This window comes from Rattus rattus, chromosome 1, assembly GCF_011064425.1.
Source record: "Rattus rattus isolate New Zealand chromosome 1, Rrattus_CSIRO_v1, whole genome shotgun sequence".
NCBI classification, from domain to species: Eukaryota; Metazoa; Chordata; class Mammalia; order Rodentia; family Muridae; genus Rattus; species Rattus rattus.
In genome coordinates this window covers 128,377,081-128,390,082 of record NC_046154.1, presented here as the reverse complement: position 1 = coordinate 128,390,082, position 13,002 = coordinate 128,377,081, and positions in this window count along the sequence as shown.

The window sequence follows — 13,002 nt, the reverse complement described above, 5'->3', positions numbered from 1 at the left end:
AACCTTAGATGTACTGTTTACTGCATTTTTAAGTCTTCCAAATTTAAAAATCTAAAGGAATCAGCAGTGAGGAGAGATAGAGTTTAATTCTACACTCCCTAGTCACACACCAGCTCCACAAGCCTGTGCCTGTTACTTAACCCTAGGTCTTCTTTCTTTATCTGTAAAGAGACAGCACTCCTCTCATGAAACTAGCCTGCAGACTAAATGAGAACCCTACACAGGCACCATAAATGCTGCCCACTCAAAGAACATAGTAATTATCGATTCTCTCTCTCCAAATTTTTCTCTGATCCATTTGGAAGCATAATTGTCTCTACTCCAGCCCCCTTCCCTGTGAAGTGAATGGAAATGGTTATCAAAGGAATCTCAAGGCAGCAAAAGTAAATCTGGGAGATTCTAAATTATGCCATAGAGTATGATAACTAATTATTATTTTTCTCACAATAGTTTATTTGGGCAAAGAATTAAAAATTGAACAGAAACACACGAGGGTGGAAGTTAAATGTCAATATTTGAATATCTTAAAATAATGAAAAGAGAGTTGTGGAGGAGTTTGTTTGAAAACCATTTCTATAAAAATTGCAATATTCTATCATGTATCTGAAGACTGTCCGACTTTAAACATATTAGGAATCATATGGATGTTATACTACCTCTGGCACTAATATTTCTGCCCATTAAGCGTGTCTGTAAATATATACAATTAGTGGTTAAAAGACCAAAAACCAGGGTAATTTAAAAGTTATCTCTGTCCATATCTGTACCATTTAATGAGACCAGTTTTATTTAATCTATTTCCTGTATTCTCTTCTTGAATAGCTACCAGCCAATTAGAGCAAAATCATTAGTGCTTGTTTTCCTAACTGTTCTATTGATCAAGCCCCTAGCAGTTGTGCCCCTACATCCATTCCACTTATTAATTTGCTTGTCTCTAGTCAATGTTGCCCTCTCTTCATTAGCGATGACATTTGTAGACTTGAAAGCGAAAGAGCTGGGTTTTCATCTTTCTTCTACCTCTAATTAGTCCTATAACTGTAGAAAAATCATTTCTTTATTCCTCAGTCCCCCAGTTCTCTATTTGATGGGTTTTGGAGCCACAGAGCTGTGACTCACTTAAAAAAATACTGGACCAAAAAAATCAGGAGAGTTGAAGTCTAGCTTTGTATTATCTTTGGGCAATTTAATCAACCATGTTGGGACTTCACATATGTTGATATATATGGGTTTGTATTCAGTTTTCTATAGGCATATGTTCAGTTTGACCAGCGCTAGTTGTTGAAGATGCTTTCGTTTTTTTCTAGTGTGCATTTCTGGCTTCTTAAAAAAAAAACAGTTGCTATAAAAGCAGGAGGTTCATGTCTGTCTTAGTTATGGTTTTACTGTTGTGAACAGACACCATGACAACAGCAGCTCTTGTAAGGACAACATTTAACAGGGTCAGGCTTACTGATTCCGAGGTTTAGTCCATTGTCATCAAGGCAGAATCATGGCAGCATTCAAGCAGGCATGGTAAAGGAAGAGCTGAGAGTTTTACATCTTCATCTGAAGGCTGCTAGGAGAAGACTGGCTCTTACTTGGTTAAGAGGAGGGTATTAAACCCATTCTCACAGTGACACACTTCCTCTAACAAGGCAACACCTCCTAATATTGCCACCAACTAGGTTAATCGTAGTTAAACCATCACATTACACTTCCTGGCCCCATAGGCTTTTTCAAACACATGAGTCGGTTGGGGGGCATACCTAGCCATAGCATAATAAAAATATATTTAGTCCAACTTCAAAAGTACCCATAGTCTATAGCAGTCCCAACAATGTTAGAAGTTCAAAGTTCAAAGTCTCTTCTGAGATTCACTTAACTATAATCCCCAAAGCAAGAAGGGAAACCAGCTAGGCAAACTCTCAACTCTGCAACTCCATGTCTGATGTCAAAGTGGTCTTCAGACCTCCCACTTCTTTCCTCTTTGTTGACTGAAACCCATTTCATTCTCTTGGGCTGGTTCTACTTCCTGTTAGCAGCTTTCCTTGGCAGTCATCCCATGGCTCTGGCATCTTGAACATCTTGGAGTCTCCAAGTCAACTTCAACTTCACAGCTTCTTGTTCCAATGTCTGGGATTCACACATAGTCTTCTGGGTTCCTCCAAAGGGATTGGTCACTTCTCCAGCTCTGTCCTCTGTAGCACTCTAAGCTCTTGTTGACTCAATTTCACTGCTGCTGTTCTTGGTGATCATCTCATGGTACTTGCATCTCTTAATAAGCTGGGGTCTTCAACTGCAACTAGGCTTTACCAATAACTTCTTTTTTAAACATTTTTTAATTATATATTTCTTTACTTACATTTCAAAGGTTATTCCCCTTCCCAGTTTCCTGTCCATAAGCCCCCATTCCCTCCCCTCCCAGTCCACCATACGGGTATTCACCCTATACATCCCCCTTATTTCCCTCCCTCATATACCCCTGCACTGGGGGATCCAACCTTGGCAAGACCAAGGGTTTTCCCTTTCACTGGTGCCCCAACAAGACTATTCTCTGCTACATATGCAGTTGGAGCTGTGAGTCAGTCCATGTATAGTCTTTTGGTAGTGGTTTAGTCCCTGGAAGCTCTGGTTGGTTGGCATTGTTGTTTTTATGGGGTTGCAAGCTCCTCCAACTCTTTCAATACCTCCTCTAATTTCCCCCAAGGGGGTCCTATTTTCAGTTCAGTGCTTTGCTGCTAGCATTGACCTCTGTATTGGACATGCTCTGGATGTGTCTCTTAGGAGAGATCTGTATCCAGTCCCTTTCCGCAGGCATATTTTAGCTTCCTAAATCTTATCTAGCTTTGGTGGCTGTATATATATGGGCCACATGTGTGTCAGGCTCTGAATGGCCATTCCTGAGTCGCTGCTTTAAACTTTGCTTCCTTATCCCCTCCTATGAATATTTTCCCCCCTTTAAGAAGGAGTGGGAGCATCTGCATTTTGGTCATCCTTCTTCTTGAGCTTCCTGTGGTCTGTAGATTGCATCTTGGGTAATTTGAGCTTTTTGGCTAATATCCACTTATCAATGAGTGTATACCAATTTTTTTTTTTTTGTGATTGAGTAACCTCACTCAGGATGATATTTTCTGGTTCATTCCATTTGCCTATGAATTTCATGAAGTCATTGCTTTTGATAGCTGAGTAGTACTCCATTGTGTAATGTACCACATTTTTTGAATCCATTCCTCTGTTGAAGGGCATCTGGGTTCTTTCCAACTTCTGGCTATTATAAATAAAGCTGCTATGAGCATAGTGGAGCATGTGTCTTTGTTGTATGTTGGAGCACCTTTTGGGTATATGCCCAAGAGAGGTATAGCTGGGTCCTCAGGTAGTGGAATGTCTAATTTTCTGAGGAACCTTCAGACTGATTTCCAGAGTGGTTGTACCAGTTTGCAATCCCACCAACAATGGAGGAGCGTTCCTCTTTTTCCACTTCCTTACCAGCATCTGCTGTCACCTGAGTTTTTATTTTAGCCCTTCTGACTGGTGTGAGGTGGAATCTTAGGGTTGTTTTGATTTGCATTTCCCTGATGACTAAGGATGTTGAACATTTCTTTAGGTGCTTTTTGGCCATTTGATAATCCTCAGCTGAGAATGTTTTGTTTTGCTCTGTACCTCATTTTTTAATAGGGTGATTTGACTTTCTGGAGTCTAACTTCTTGAGTTCTTTGTATATTTTGGATATTAGCCCTCTATCAGATGTAGGATTGGTAAAGATCTTTTCCCAATCTGTTGATTGCCATTTTGTCCTAATGACAGTGTCTTTTGCTTTACAAAAGCTTTGCAGTTTTATGAGGTTCCATTTGTGGATTCTTAATCTTAGAGCATAAGCCATACCAATAGCTTCTTATAGGCTCTCTCCATGGGGCCAAGCCTCAACTTTTTTTTATGGCCCCTTCAGGCCTGGACCAACAGCTGCAACTGAAACTTTACCTTCACCACCTCTCATAGTGCTAAGCCTCAGCTGCTCTCCATAACCCCTTCATGCGTTCAAAACCAGTACTACCTGGGTGATTCTTTTTTTTTTAGAGAGAAACATACACATTCCGGTTTATTAGCTGTTCTTTCCACAATATCAAGAACGAGGGTCAGTTAAACATCCGTCGATAGATAAATGGATAATGAAAATATGGTGCACATATACAATGGAGTTTTGTTTGGCTATAAGGAAAATTGAAATTATAAAATTTGCAGGTAAGTAAATAGGATTGGAAAGCATTGACCAAACTAACTCAGCGTCTCTGGCATGGGATCAGCCTCTGGTTATAACGCTGACCTCTGTGGAAAGAGAAAAGAAAAGAACTTGGAGGAGGGAAGCAGGGAGAGCATAGGTGATGTGGAAGAAAGAATTCTGAGTGCCAAAGGGGATGGTGAGAAGAAGAGGGAGACTGGGCATAGCAAAGGAAGTAAAGCAAAATGAAGGATGGATATAAAGCCTGTTTGGAAACCCATTCCTTTACAAACTATTTTTTTTAATTAACATAATAATGTCTCTCAAAACAGAGCCAAAGATGCATATCAATAGATGTGTTTGTTGGTTTGATTCAGCATTACAAATGAAAGAAGGAGAAAATTGCCAAGGATTTATGAGCAGATGAGAAGATACCTTGTGAGGTCTACCTGGGTGATTCTTAAATTACTAAGTCCAGCTGCGGCATAAAGTACAAACTTGGCTATTTCTGGAACACAGCTTCTTTGTGCTCTGAGAAAACACTTCCCAGAAGATATCACTTCAGTGGTGCTGGTCTCTTCTTAACCATTCATAACTTCTTAGCCCCAGCTAACCCGCATCAATTTGTCCCAGTCGTCTCTTCTATTCTTGACTAAAGCCAGAGCCACATGACTGAAGCTGCTGAGTTCTGCCGCTTGCTGGGGCTGGAACACGGCTCCCTTCATTCTATTACATTATCATTAGCTTTCTGTTTTCCAACTCCTTCCCTGCCTAAGTGTGGCTGTCCTGGAATTTGCTCTGTAGATTGACTTTGAACTCAGAGGTATGCATGGCCTTGTCTACTGAATTCGGGGATTAAAGGTGTGTACCACCATGTCTGGACTTAGGCTTTTCTTCACCTAGAATCTGCTCTGTCCCAGGCTGGCCTCCAACTCAGAAATCAGCTTGCTTTGCCTGATGGGATTAAAAGCTTTTACCTAAACGTCTGGACCTAAACTTAGCTCGATGGGATCTTGTGCCAAAGTCACCACTCCCTTAATTCAATTTAATACCTGTTAACACAGGATTCAGCTACCTTTCCCTTTCTGGTGCCCCTTTATATTTTTCCTTTCTAAGCTTGTTACACTTGTTCAAAATCCACTTCATGAGTCTTAACCAGAGAATAAAGTGTTCTGGGCATTTCTGAGAGTTCATTTGTCAATGCAATTAATATAAATCTCTTTACCTTAGCCTCAGGCAGACTCTTCAGATAAGGGCAAAAAGCAGCCACATCTTCACCAAAATACCACATACTGCATACTAAAATCCTTCTCCACTGAAACCTCTTGGGCCACATCTGTATAGTTCAAATTACCCTCAGCAACAGAGTCTTTCAAATTCCAACTAGGATAGCCCATTAAGACCCACAAAAAGGAATCCACTGCTTTCCAAATCCAAAGTCCCCAAATCCACATTCTTCCAAACAAAATCATGGTCAGGCCTATCACAGCCATACCACACTTCTAGTGCCAATTTCTGTCTTAGCTATCGTTTCACTGCTGTGAACAAACGCCTTGACCACAGCAACTCTTCTAAGAACAACATTTAATAGGGGCCCGCTTACTTGTTCAGAGGTTCAGTCCATTATCATGGAGACAGAAGCAGGGCAGCATTCAGGCAAGCCTGGTAAAAGTCGAGCTGAGAGTTCTACATCTTCATCTGAAGGCTACTAGAAGAAGACTGGTTCTTAGTTAGGAGGAGGATCTTAAAGCCATGCTCACAGCGACACACTTCTAACAAGGCCACAATTCCTAATACTGCCACTTCTTGGGCAAACATATTCAAACCACCACAATGTCTCTTTAATTTGATTCCATCCATAAATATGTCTGTTTTTGTGCAAATACCCGGAGGCTTTATTACTTTAGCTCTATCATATAACTGAAATTGGGACTGGTGAGACCTCCAGTGGTTCTTTTATTGCTCGGTATTGTTTTAGCTATCTTTGGGTTTTTCATTTTCCACATGAAGCTGAGTGTGGCCCTTTTAAGGCCTGTAAAAAATTGTAAACTAGTGGGTTTAATGGGTTCATAGACCTTGTTATGGAAACAGCAATGGTAATATGGTTATTTGATGTTAAATAGTTTGCGGATCACCACACACATTGCCGACTACTATCCTCTGGGAGAAAACAGGAGTCTGAGTGCTGTCAGGGCAGCAGCTTCCATCACCTGCCTTCACCGTCAATATAAAAAGGGGCGTGTGGCAGAGGAGGGCTGCTGTATTCAGTGGTTACTGAGGCACAGAACTCAGATATTTTTCATTCAAAGGGACATTCTCAAGTCATTTCTGGGACATTAGATACAGGACCTCTAGTTTCACCTGGGCAGCTACGAGGATAGAGAAGGATAATTGTGCCTTTCTATGAATTCCATTTAGCTTTAGGAAGGAGATCTGATACTCTCAGTTCACTGAGTTCTATGGAGTGAATTAGGACATAATGTGCAGGGATTGGGCAGAACTGTGATATGAGAAATGGATTCTGGGCTCACTCAACTGCTACAAGATAAAAATATTTTAGGGAATTCATGGGCAAATCATCCTTTACGAAAAGAAAAACTCAAGAGTGCAGTGCTAAGCTTTCAAATATGAACTAGATATTTCTTGTTTAATTTCAGGGCTCTGACATACTCTAACTCCATTTCTCCTTTGTGTATATGAAAACTGGGAAAAAAGAAGTTAAATTTTTGTGGCTAACTGAAAAAATAGGTCCTCAAAGACAAAGGCCAGTACAGAGTCCAGCTTTCCCATTTCACGTCACTCCCCAGTGCTTTTTGTCAACTCTGAGAAACTGTTGTATTGAGGCAGAGTGAACACATGTTTGATGTGGGCTAAAGGAAGGGCGACATGCCAGAAAATGATATGGGAAAAGAGGAGAAGAAGTTTAAGACATCCAAGTATTAATTGGTTAAAAAAAGAGTCAACTTAAACATTTCAGGCATGGGACTCCCTGAGGATTGTCTATACTGAACTCTTATCTCACGTGTATTTTTGGATTATGCCTGACTCATCTAGGAGGATGTTCCTATCACAGAGTAAATAGTTACAGAAATCCTAGTTTCTGTCACACAGGACAGTGCTGGGAGGGATAGGCTTGACTTTTTGCTTCCTTCTCCCTTCCCTTCATACTAAGAAAGTTGTCTGTCCTGAGGCATCAGAAAGAGCTACACATTCTCCATGCTGACGATCAGCTTTCGTTGTAGTAAGTATTTAATCTATCAGGGGTTACTATCCTGCCTTTGATCATTCAGTTCCCAGAGAAAAGACATACAACCTTTATACTTATTACGACTTTAATGCACTAGAGATGGGCAGATATCCACCCTCTATGCTTTTAATATCTACTTTCCTATCAGTAACCCAGAGATATGACTTGCCCTGTTCTGTCTGGGCTATTCTTACTCAGACTGGCCAACTTTCATGGCCAACTCTCACGATCGTTTACCCCATGGCCTCTTCTCCTCTTTTCACTTTCTCTTCTTCCCCTTATGGTCCTCCTCTCATCAACTGTCTAAGCCGTAGGCCATAGGATTTTTAATTGACAGGTGATGCATCCAAGGCTTTTCTACCTTAGAGGCATGTAGTTTTGGGCTTGGTATGCTTTATCATGATCATATGACCAATATGGCTATGAAAATTAATATATCTTTAGACTCAATGAACAAAGAAAGTCTTCAAACTTCTGTAATAGAAAAAGGACACAGATGTAGGCAGAGCAAACCTATTCAGTGTGTTTTCACCAGAATTTTCTCTAGTTACTGCTACCACGTACAGGGACAGACTGATGGGAAGCAGGTGGCCTGGTTTCACCAGTAAAGGCCAGTTCCTTTATGTAAAGGTTATATACCATTTGGCCTTTTTCCTCTGGGAACTAGAATTCTGACTGTCATTCATGTTTATTAATTCCTTGCACTAACAAATAGGTAAAAACACCATGAAGAATCAAGTGACATTGAGATGAGAATTACGCACAGTTGATACACAGCCACATAAAGAATAGCTAAGCAACGGATTGAATGTAGAGGAATTTCTTCCATCGGTTTCCCAAGCTTCTGCCCAGAAAGGGCTGATCCTCTCTGCAGGTAGAGCCATGGTGATACTAAGGTCATAGCTCAGGTCTGCAGTTGTCTCTTCTACTGTCTATTTATTGCTCCATTTACTTCCTGCGGCTTTCTCTATGTTAGTCTATGTCATAGACTCATATGGGTCATGGTGCTACTCATATGGATTACATTTTTGGGTATCAGTGATAAAGGATCATCTGTCAGCCATTGCGCAATGGTTATATTTTAATAAGAAGGTGCTTATACAATGAGCAATTGAAGATACTTGTTTTTTTAAAAAGGTATCTGTTTTTATATAGCTACTGGACACCATTGTGTTTCAGAAAATTCTGGTGGGGTTTATTTGCTCTTCTCTGTATATCTCTAACTTTGCAGTAGGGATTAGGAAGGAGCCATCACACATCTATTTGGTTGAAAGGCATTTTGCCTTGCAAAGCCTGCATTAACTCTTCTGTGAGTACACTTACTAACTCATGCTCATTCTTAAGAGAGTTTCTCTGATAGTGCAGCCTGCATTTTTTCTCTCTCTTTCTGTCTCTCTCTAATCTCTATTTCTATCATTTCTATTCATATCATCTAATCTTTATCTCCCTCTATCTCTATATGTCATCTATGTCTTTATTCTGTCTGCTATTATATAATTATAAGATTTTATTAAAGTAGTGTTTCTTTACTGTATTTGGAGGCTGCCATAGTTGACTTCAGTTGCCAACTTGACATACTTAAGAAGAGGAACCCTCAGTTGAGGAACTGCCTCCCTCATGCCAGCCTGGGCTTGTCTCTAGAGCATTTTCTTGATTGCTACTTGATGTGGGATAACCCAGCTCACTGTGAGTGGTGTTATCTTTAATTACATGGGTCAATGAGAAAGACAGAGGAAGAAAGTCATTAAACAGCACCCTCCATGGTCTTTGCTTCATTTTCTGCCTTGACAGGGAAGCCCTGGCTTCCCTTAATTAGAGACTGTAAACTGGCCTTTTTTCTCAAGTTGGTTTTGATTATGGTGATTAGCACACTTAACAGAAGAGAAAACTAGACAGAGGCCATAGTTAGAGGCTGTTCTTTTTTTTTTTTTTTTTTTTTTTTTTTTTTGGAGCTGGGGACCAACCCAGGGCCTTGCCTTCCTAGGCAAGCGCCTACCACTGAGCTAAATCCCAACCCCTAGAGGCTGTTCTTGATCAAATGTCCACAACTCCAAAACTCCTTTATACTGCATTAATGACCTGCTCAAGTCACTCCAGAGCTGGGTGCCAGAGAGTCTCTGTACTTCAAAGCCTGCTGAAATTATTCGAACTAGACAATCCTTAGCCCATTCTTTCTGCATTGCCTCTTTCTTGGCACAGATGACAGTTGCCTGTAGTTCCCCTCTGACACTACTCCCCCTGAGTGACTTGCGTGCTGTTCTGGATTTTTCCCAGAACCATGAGGGTCATAAAACTGAAAAGCTCTTTCTTGCTTCTCTCTCTTGATATCCATTTGGCCCACAACCTGAGTCATATGGATAAGGCACAAGTTCATACATGTTTTAATTTCCTTGAGAGTTATGTTTCTTTAAAGCAACTCTAGCACAAATCAAGTAAGAAAGAAAAAAAGATATGACATAACAAACAAATTGACAGATCCACTGAGGTAGGGAAACAATATGATATACACTGAAAGATACTCTTGTATATTAGAATTCACTGGACATTTTTCTAATTGTACTTTTATTTAATCATTTTTAGTATTTGAAGTTTCATACTTTATGGTATTAGTTAAGGCCCATAAACTTACTCAGTACCGGGTACATTTTTGAAAAAGTTGCATCAATGTACACAACACCTAACCATGCCAAGGTCTGGGTAGTTCCCTGCTTTAACATGGCTTCCTGTGTGAACTGCTGCTGGCAGTTCCCAGCCTGGAACCTGTGGTTCAGAGATGGAACTCAGGCAAGTTGTGAGTTTATTCCATTCCCAATATTCACTCAGCCATATGGGAGGTCAATCATTCCTTTCAGCACGTTATAGTCGGAAGCAGAATTGGCCTACATAAATGGAAACATCCTCAGAGGCTCCATGTTTCCTCTAAACTTAATAGTGAAGCATAGCTGACGAAATTAAAAGGAAGAAAAAAAAAGAGGCAAAAAGTGAGGGACTTTCTGTTTGTTGCAGCTTATTTAAAATAATGATGAACAGTTACTATTAGGTAAGGACATCTCATCTGTCTCTAAGAATGTGGCATACAAGACATAGTATGTAATTAGCATTTCATTGTATGTATATTCGTATTTAAGATTAAGAATGAAAACATGTTCTGTGATTAATTTATTTCATTTCCTTCCCCCCTCTCCCAGCAATTTCCCAAGAGGTTTGCCTTTGTTCTCCTGCTTCTGTTGCTTAGATACTTAATGCGTGCTATGTGATGTTCTGAAGTAATTTACAAAGGACTAATAATGCCAATAAACACTCTACCAATCCATACTTCCAACTATACTTAGCAAAAATTATCCCTCAAAGAAATCACACACTAGCCTTAAAAGTTACCTAATATAATCTGCCATTAAGAGCTCCTGTGAGTAAAGTGCTTTTGAATTTTTTTCGAGACTAATCTTGTCACTGTAGAATTATGCACACCTGATGAACAATTCATCAATAATTAATCTATAAAAAGATTCCCGGTTGATGGATTCAAACTGAATTTTTCTCTCTAATTAATTCACTGTAGAAATGGGTATTTCCTACTGTCATTATATAGTCTTGAATATGCATGAAAGGATCCTGATGAAAATTACATGACTTGCTTAGATGGCTTAACAATACTGAATGGTGGTAATTGGGCTACATTTTCTAGGCCTAGATTCATTCAATGAAGTCTTTCCTGTGCATGTAAAATAAGCCCCGGTTTTCAAAGCCCATGTACATTCTGCTGTGCCGTTCATACCTCAGGTTTCTTGCTTTAAATATTGGGTCAAATTTACAAAAGCAAAGAAGATCTATTAATAGATATAGAGTATTTTATTTTAAAAACTATAAAGATCAACTTACCTGTATTAGTCAGGGTTCTCTAGAAAAATAGAAATGATAGAATACATTTCAGTATATTTAGTATAAGCCAGAATCCCCCAAAAGTAGGCTCTAATGCCAGTGAAGGAGTGAACTTGTGAATGAGGGCAAGCAGGCTAAGAGCAAGCTTCTTCATGGTCTTTATATAAGCTGCTGCCATGGAAAGTGGAGGCCTAGATTAAAGGTGGATCTTCCCACCTAAAATAATCCAGACTAATGCCAGCTCTTCACACTTCAAATGATTTAATTCAGTACCATTCCTCACAGGTATCCCTACCACTTGTGTTTTAGATAATTCTAGATGGAGTTAAGAGGCCAACCAAAATGGCCGTCACATTACCAAACAGTATATTTTCCACGTGCATGCACACACACAAAAACAACACTCTCATCCATACTTCTCTCTTACACATACCCACATATACATACTTTTTCCTCTAGTTCTTTCATCCTTACATCTCTCTCTCATACACACACTTTCTCACACACATCTTTCTCTTACACATACTCTCTCAAACATACTCAAATACACACTCTCACACAATATCCTCTCTTATACACATTCACACACATATACTCACATACACCTTCCTTCACAAACACACACACACACACACAGAGAAAAACACATACGCACACTTTCTTACATGTCTCTCTCACATACACATAGGCAAACATACACACATCTCTCTAGCTCTCTTACACTTACCTATCTCTCTCATAGTCTCTCTCCCTCTCTCTCTCTCTCTCTCTCTCTCTCTCTCTCCGTCTCTCCCTCTCTCTCTCTCTCTCTCTCTCTCTCTCTCTCTCTCTCTCTCTCTCTGACACACACACACACACGCACACTCTTACCCCCTCTCACACGCAGGCATATGTGAGTAGGTTATGCAGTATAATCAATGGATTTAATCATGGAGTTTTTTACTTCCTTCTTCTTTGAGAGTTCTAAGACATCCTACCCATGGGCACTGCCTTAGGACTCCCTTTTTAGATCCAGGTGTGAATATGACCTGACATACGTGTTAGAGGAAGCTTGCTTTTCTTTCTTTTTCAACTTCGACAGAGGTCACAGCTTCTGTCGCTTGTCTCTGTTTCTGTTCCCCCTTATATATTCTGACCATTTCACAATTCCTGTCATCGTTGAATGATGCCTACACGTGTGAACTGGCATGAATCAGTTGTCCAAGGTGCCTAGCCCTGACCCAAACTGCTTGATATAGGGATATAGAGTTGCAGAATATCAACAGGCTTGCTAGGGCATGGCCTGAGTACTAGCTGAAACTCCCAGGAAGGAGTAATCGGAGTCCTCAGCCTAAATTGTCTACAGAGAAGTAGCAAATACCTGCTGTTCAGGAATCAGCAGGTTCTAGAGATTAGAGATGGGTGTTATGACAAATAGAAGATATTTGCATTCTATCTAAAACTTGAAGTCTGTGTAGGGTGAGGGCTGGGGAGGGGGACTGGTTGGGTTTGTCTATTTAGAACCGTCTTGTCTTTCCTTTTTTTTTTTTTTTGCTGAGAATCAAATCCTTGAATATTTACTGTCAATTCTCTATCATGGAACTATAGCTCCCAACTCTTGCCTCTTTTGGTAAGGATTTTGTTTTGTAGTTCAGGGTGGCCTTAAGCTCACTCGGGAGTTGAAAATTGTTTTTTCTACTTA